Genomic DNA, 7,853 nt, shown 5'->3' with positions numbered 1-7,853 from the left:
TATAGAACAGTCTATAGTTTGGACTATAGAATAGTATATTGTATGTACTATAGAATAGTCTATAGTCTGGACTATAGAATAGTCCATAGTCTTGACTATTGAATAGTCTATTGTCTGGACTATAGAATAGTCTTTAGTCTAGACTATAGAATATTCCATAGTCTGGATTATTGAATAGTCTATTCTCTGGACCTTAGTCTGTACTATATATTAGTCTATAGTCTGGACTATAGAATAGTCTTTAATCTAGACTATAGTCTGGATTATACAACAATGTTTAGTCCGGACAATAGATCGACAAATATTAACATTAACTAAAAGTCTTTATAAAAACCCCACCTTTCTTTAACAATTTAATAAATTAATAAAAACCTGTATAAATTTCCTGTCATAACATTTATGAAAGTTCTTACATAAGAAACTTTTCTTCTTCCTTACTTTTCAATATAGAATATTCTTTAATACTTCATTAGTAATAAACAAAGAAATCTTTTTTTTTCGAAACTTTGTAAATAAATCATTAATTATGTCTACATTTCGTTTTAATAATAACATACATTATTTACAAAAATAAAATATAAACATTTAATTAATACTGATTGTTGACTTTAAAGTAAATATTTCAATTTAACCGTCATAAACGTAATACTACTAAAAGTTCTTATTAACTAATAGATTTCATATGTCACATTATGATTAAAATTGAATTCTTTTTTTTAATTTCTACATTTAATTACAAAAAAAAAAAACACAATTGTCTAGATATTAATTTAATATTTATCGACAAGAAATGGTATTATGTGATTAAAAAATTCAACAAAAAATATCTTGTGACTTAATAATTAAAACAAAACAGTTGAAACACTGTATTATATTAGCAGTGTTGACTGGAAAGCGTTTTTAAAAAGAGTTTTATGAAAAAAATCACTTGTTTTCTAAAGGTTATAAAAAACTGATTTTTATTTAACAGTTTTATCTTACTGTTATGTTTTAGATTTCTGAGGCGTGCCTTTGCTATAGCTTTCGAAATTTTGATTTGTTATAAACATTTATTAGGGTTTTATAAGTTGTTTAGTATTGAATAGTTTTTGTTTTATTGTTTACACTATGGAAATACTACAGTGCCGACTTTAAACTACACTATAGACTTAACTATCGTTAGGACTATAGACTACTCTATAGTTTAAACAACAAACTATTCTATACTTCAGACTTTATACTATTCTATAGTTCAGACTTTTTATAGTTCAGACTAAAGACTATTCTATATTCCAGACTATAGACTTTTCTATAAACCAGTCTATAGACTATTCTTTAGTCTAGACTCTAGAATAATCTATAGTCTAGACTATAGACTATTCTATAGTCCAGATTAAGACTATTGTATAGTCTGGACTAAAGACTATTCTACAGTCCAGACTATAAACTATTTTATAGTCCAGACTAAAGACTATTCTATAGTCCAGACTAAAGACTATTCTATAGTCCAGACTAAAGACTATTCTATAGCCCAGACGAAAGAAAGACTATTCAATAGTCCAGACTATAGACTATTCTGTAGTTCAGACTATAGACTATTCTATAGTCCAGACTATAGACTATTCTATAGTGCAGACTATAGACTATTCTATAGTCCAGACTATAGACTATTCTGCAATTCAGACTATAGACTATTCTATAGTCCAGACTAAAGACTATTCTATAGTCCACACTAAAGACTATTCTATAGTCCACACTTTAGCCTATTCTATAGTACAGACTATAGACTATTCTATAGTCCAGACTATAGACTATTCTATAGTCCAGACTATAGACTATTCTATAGTCCAGACTATAGACTATTCTATATTCCAGACTATAGACTATTCTGTAGTTCAGACTATAGACTATTCTATAGTCCAGACTATAGACTATTCTATAGTCCAGACTATAGACTATTCTATAGTCCAGACTATAGACTATTTTATATTCCAGACTATAGACAATTCTATAGTCCAGACTATAGACTATAGACTATTTTATAGTCCAGACTATAGACTATTCTATAGTCCAGACTATAGACTATTCTATAGCCCAGACTATAGACTATTCTATAGAGTATTCTATAGTCCAGACTATAGACTATTCTATAGTCCAGACTATAGACTATTCTATAGTCCAGACTATAGACTATTCTATAGTCCAGACTATAGACTATTCTATAGTCCAGACTATAGACTATTCTATAGTCCAGACTATAGACTATTCTATAGTCCAGACTATAGACTATTCTATAGTCCAGACTATAGACTATTCTATAGTCCCGACTATAGACTATTTTATATTCCAGACTATAGACAATTCTATAGTCCAGACTATAGACTATTTTATAGTCCAGACTATAGACTATTCTATAGTCCAGACTATAGACTATTCTATAGTCCGGACTATAGACTATTTTATATTCCAGACTATAGACAATTCTATAGTCCAGACTGTAGACTATTTTATAGTCCAGACTACAGACTATTCTATAGTCCAGACTATAGACTATTCTATAGTCCAGACTCTAGACTATTCTATAGTCCAGTCTAAAGACTATTCTATAGTCCAGTCTAAAGACTGTTCTATAGTCCAGTCTAAAGACTGTTCTATAGTCCAGACTATACACTACTCTATAGTACATTACTCTATAGTCCAGACTATAAACTATTCTATAGTCCAGACTATAGATTATTCTATAGTCCAGACTATAGACTATTCTATAGTCCAGACTATAGACTTTTCTCTAGTCCAGACTATAGACTTTTCTCTAGTCCAGACTATAGACTATTTTATAGTCCAGACTATAGATTATTCTATAGTCCAGACTATAGACTATTCTATAGTCCAGACTATAGACTATTCCATAATCCAGACTATTTGATTTTTCTCTTAAATTTTTATGTTTTTTACTATTAATGATGTCACTTTAGCGGTTTTTAGAAATTTCTTAATTATTTTATTTATATTGGAAATATAAATTTGAAGTTTCATGATTAGTATAAAAAATAATATTTGTAACATTTTAAGAAATAAATGTTGCCATTTTAGCGTTTTTAAATTTAAGCGTTTTTTGTAAATTTAAAAAAAAACTCAAAATTTGATAGAAATTTGTATATTTATTTTATATTATCATTAAAAATTGGTATTTTGTTAATTTCAAGCGTTTTTTTTTTATTTAAGTGCTTTTTAAATTTGATAAAAAAAAATAAGTTTTTTCGGTTTACCTTCACTTGCTGACAGTTTTGTTAGTAAATATGTTTTACTAGCATAATTTATTATAAAGAAAAGTAAATTAAAAAAATTACTTAATTAATATGCCAAACACAAATTAGTTTCGTTCTTAACTGGTAAAATAAAGTCATAAATTGTATAAAAAAAGAGTATTTTTTTAATGAGCAAATGAAATGTAAACGAAATGGAGAAAAAATCACGCAGTTTTAAGTTTGTTTATGAATATTTTTTTTTTTTTTATTATGTAATTTTTTCTAAATATTATATTTCCAGTCATAATTTTTACAAATTAAAAGTAATTTGACACAGTTTGTGTTTTTTTTTGCAAAAAAATTTTAAAAAAGTGCTGACTAAAAAGTTTAGATAAAATTTTGTAGAGAGGAAGTTTGAAAGAATGTTTAATAGTTAAATAATTTTGTAATAAAAATGTAGAAAATTTTTGTTAATTCCTTTTAAAACTTCCCCCCTCTGTTTTTCATTGAAATTAACACATTATTTTTAATTTGTTAATTTCTTTTAGTATTTTTTTTAACTTATAAATCTAATGCTAATTAATACAGCTAATAAATTTTGTAGCAAAATTTTAAATTTATATAGAGTATAAATTATAAGACAGCAAAAGCACAAAATTTATAGATAAATAAATAAATCAAAATAGAATAGACAAAAAATTTATAAAATAAAAATATAAATTCGTCATAAAACCAGAGATAATTTAAAATGAATTCTTATTAAAAAAAAACTATTTTAAGTAATTAAAATGCTTAAACATATAATTTTTTAAACAAATTACACAAATTTCTAATAAAAATGAAATTTTTTTCGAAAATTTTCAAAAAAGCACCTAAATAAAAAAACGCTAAAATGGCCACTCTTATAAGCAAAAATGTTTATAATTGTGATTATTAATAAAATTATGAAATAAAACCTAATTTTTCAAAGAAAAATATTTTTTTTAATTTTTTTGAAAAAAACGCCTATATAAAAAAACGCTAAAATGACCACATTTATAAGCAAAAATGTTTATAACTGTAATTATTAATGAAATTATTAAATAAAACCTATTTTTTTTAAGAAAAATCTAATTTTTTAAAATTTTTTTAAAAAAACGCCTAAATAAAAAAACGCTAAAATGACCACTCGTATAAGCAAAAATGTTTAGAACTGTGATCTTTAACGAAATTATGAAAAAAACCTAAATATTTCGAAAAAAAAAATATTTTTTTTTTCAAAAACTTAAAAGAAACTTCTAAATAAAAAATCGCTAAAATGACCACTCGTATAAGGAAAACTGTTTATAACTGTGATCTTTAACGAAATTATGAAACAAAACCTAAATATTTTGAAAGAAAAATATTTTTTTTTTCAAAAACTTAAAAAAAACTTCTAAATAAAAAATCGCTAAAATGACCACTCGTATAAGTAAAACTGTTTATAACTGTGATCTTTAACGAAATTATGAAATAAAATCTAAATATATTGAAAGAAAAATATTTTTTTTCAAAAACTTCAAAAAACGCTTAAATAAAAAACACTACAATGACCACTCGTATAAGGAAAAATGTTTATAACTGTGATCTTTAACAAAATTATGAATTTGAATCTAAATTTTTTGAAAGAAAAATATTTCTTTTTTCAAAAACTTCAAAAAACGCTTAAATAAAAAACACTACAATTACCACTCTTATAAGGAAAAATGTTTATAACTGTGATCTTAAATGAAATTAAAACGAAATATTGAAAAAAAAAATATTTTTTTAATTTTTCAAAAAACGCTTAAATAGAAAACACTACAATGACCACACTTAAAAGCAAAAATGTTTATAATAGTGATCATTAATAAAATTATTAAATTAAAACGAAATATTTTGAAAAAAATATCTTTTTTAAAAACTTTTGAAAAAAACGCCTAAATAATAAAACGCTAAAATGGCGACATTTATAAGTAAAAATGTTTATAACTGGGAACTTTAATGAAATTATGACATAAAATTTAAACTGAAACTTTAAACTTAAATAAAATAAAAAAAAATCCAAAAAAACGCCTTAATTAAAAAACACTAAATTAGCCATACTTTTTACTAAAAACTACTTAAAAAGTTTCTAAGCTTTAAAATTGTTAAAAAAAAAATAAAATTTTCTTTTTAAAACTCTTCATTTTTAAACTTTTTCTTAATTTTTCCAAATAAAAAAACGCTTAATTAAAAAAATGCCACATGGTCATCATTTAGAAATAAAATTTTCAAAATCTTGATGCACATTTAACAAAATTATAAAAATTCTACTAAATTTTTTAAATTAGAAAAACATTTTTAGAAAATTTAAAAAAAACGCCAAATTAAAAAGGTACTTAATTAGCCATACTTATTGCTTAAAATGTTATTAATAGTATTTATGGACATAACAATAAAATACAAATATTAATATTATAGATTAATCTCTTTTTTTACAGAAATTAAAAGAAAAGCGCTTAAATCGAAAAAACGCTAATATAACACTATTTAGAATTTTTATGGAAAAAAACACACAATTTTTAAAGAAGTAATGTATTAATAAGTAAAATTTTGTTATACAAATAAGTTATTTTAAACTTTTTGAAAAAAGCACTTAAACACAAAAACGTTTAGTGGCAACTTTCTTTTCAAAAAAAAACTTTAAATTTAAAAGATTTTTAATGTAATTGTGCAAAAAAAAAAACATTAAATATTTACTAAAATTTAAATTATTAATAAAATTTATAAAAAAACGCTTTAATAAAAAATCACTACATTTGCACTATTTTCTAAAAGATTTAAATATTTACGTTTTTAATAAAATTTTTGGACAAAACTTGTAAATACATACATATCTATTAAACATTATGATTTTAGAACTTTTCTAAAAAATCGCTAAAAAGAGTTAAGTGGCAGCACAGTTTTCGCAATATGTTTAAATTTTAGATTTTTTAACAAATGTTACAATAAAACCTTTAAATTTTTATTAAATAGAAATTCTAAAACTAATTTTGAAAAAAAACGCCAGTATAAAAAAGCACTAAAGGGGCAACACTTTTTTCAAAAAAAATTTGAGAAATGAGGATTTTTAAAGTATTTATGAATAAAAACTTAAAATTTCTTTTAAATAAAACTTTTTTAACAGAATTATACAAAAAACGCTAAAGTAGCAACTCTTTTTTATCAAAAAAATCATGAATTCGAAATTTTCAAATAAATTGTGATACAAAAGTTATAAATTTGCTACAAAAAGTTATTTTTCAGCTAAATGTATAAAAACGCCCAAATAAAAATATTTTTAAAGAATTTATGAAATAAAAATTTTTAATTTATTTAAAAAAAAGCTTTTTAACAGAAATACACAAAAAACGCTAAAGTGGCAACTCTTTTTGTAAAACAAAAAAATTGTTAAAAATTGAGTCTTTTAAAGCAATTGTGATAATAATACTTTAAACTTTCTGCAAAAAGTTTTTTTAGTTTAATGTACAAAAACGCTAAAATAAAAAAACGTCTATTTATGACTTACGAAAAACGCTAAATGACAACTTGGGTATAAAAAATTTTAAAATTTTTAATTTTTTATCAAAAAAATAAAACTTAAACATGACTTAATAAAAATAAACATATTTAATAAAAACAAATTAAAAAAGCGCCAAAATAAAAAAACGCTAAATTGGCAACTCTTTTTTTAAAAAAGCTTAAAAATTTATTAAAAAATATATATATTTTTTTTGAAATTTTTCTTAATATTTTAAACACTTTTATGAGAAAATAATGCGGGCATGGTGTAGAATTTTTCTGCAACAACACTTTTTAAAGTTTTAACGTAAATTTTTTCACAAATTTTTAAACAAATGCTAAAAAAATTTCATTAAATTTTATATAAAAATTTCATATTTATATTTTATAAAATTTTCTTTTAAAAGTTTAAATTTTTTATAATTTTTTTTAAGAAATTTAAAAGTTTTGCAAAATATTTTTTTAATTTTAACTTTTTTCTTTAATTTTCTTTTAAAAATTTTATTCTTTTTTTATAAATTTGATTTTTTTATAAATTTAAATTTTTTTGTTAAAAATTTTATTTTTTTTTGTAAATATTCAATTTAAAGTTATACTTTTAAAAAATTTTTTTTTCTTAAAATTTTTCTTTAAAATTTTCTTAAAAATTTTTTCTTTAAATTTCAAATTTTGTTTAAAATTTTAAATATTTTTATATAAATTTTTATGTTTTTTTTTAATATTTTCATTTTTTTTTTCCAAAAAAAATAATTTTTTTTTAAATACCGTTAAATATTTTGCGTTTTTTTTTTTTGGTAACCGTTTCTTATTTTTAAAAAAAATTTCTCTCGTTTTTATAAGTATTTTGTCTAGTGTACGCTCGTTTTGAAGTTCGTCATCTGACTGGCGTTAAACGGGCAAATTCTACGAACATTAAATAATTTTCACATTTTATTTCTTTTTATTTTTATTTAATTTTTTTTCCAAAAAAAAAGAAAGAAACAATTGTTGTTGTATTTAGTAAAGTGTTTATTGAAAAAAATAATAGTAGTAATAGTATTAGTAACTAGTAAGTAAAACAGTGAGTAAAACTACATACATTCATAC

General features: G+C 22.2%; 1 protein-coding gene across 1 annotated transcript in view; it reads right to left on the bottom strand.

Moving 5' to 3' along the window:
* Positions 1–7,646, bottom strand: part of LOC111689170 (open rectifier potassium channel protein 1) — a 24,866-nt gene extending 17,220 nt beyond the window's left edge. Inside the window, exon 1 of the mRNA XM_046945558.1 lies at positions 7,533–7,646. The gene's annotated coding sequence lies outside the window, so the exon portion shown is untranslated. The remainder of the gene's footprint in view (positions 1–7,532) is intronic.
* Positions 7,647–7,853: the final 207 nt, after the last annotated feature.

The sequence above is a fragment of the Lucilia cuprina genome, chromosome 3 (genome assembly GCF_022045245.1).
Source record: "Lucilia cuprina isolate Lc7/37 chromosome 3, ASM2204524v1, whole genome shotgun sequence".
Lineage (NCBI taxonomy): Eukaryota > Metazoa > Arthropoda > Insecta > Diptera > Calliphoridae > Lucilia > Lucilia cuprina.
The sequence above is the reverse complement of the archived record's forward strand: the minus strand, read 5'-3'. Positions and strand labels throughout refer to the sequence as shown.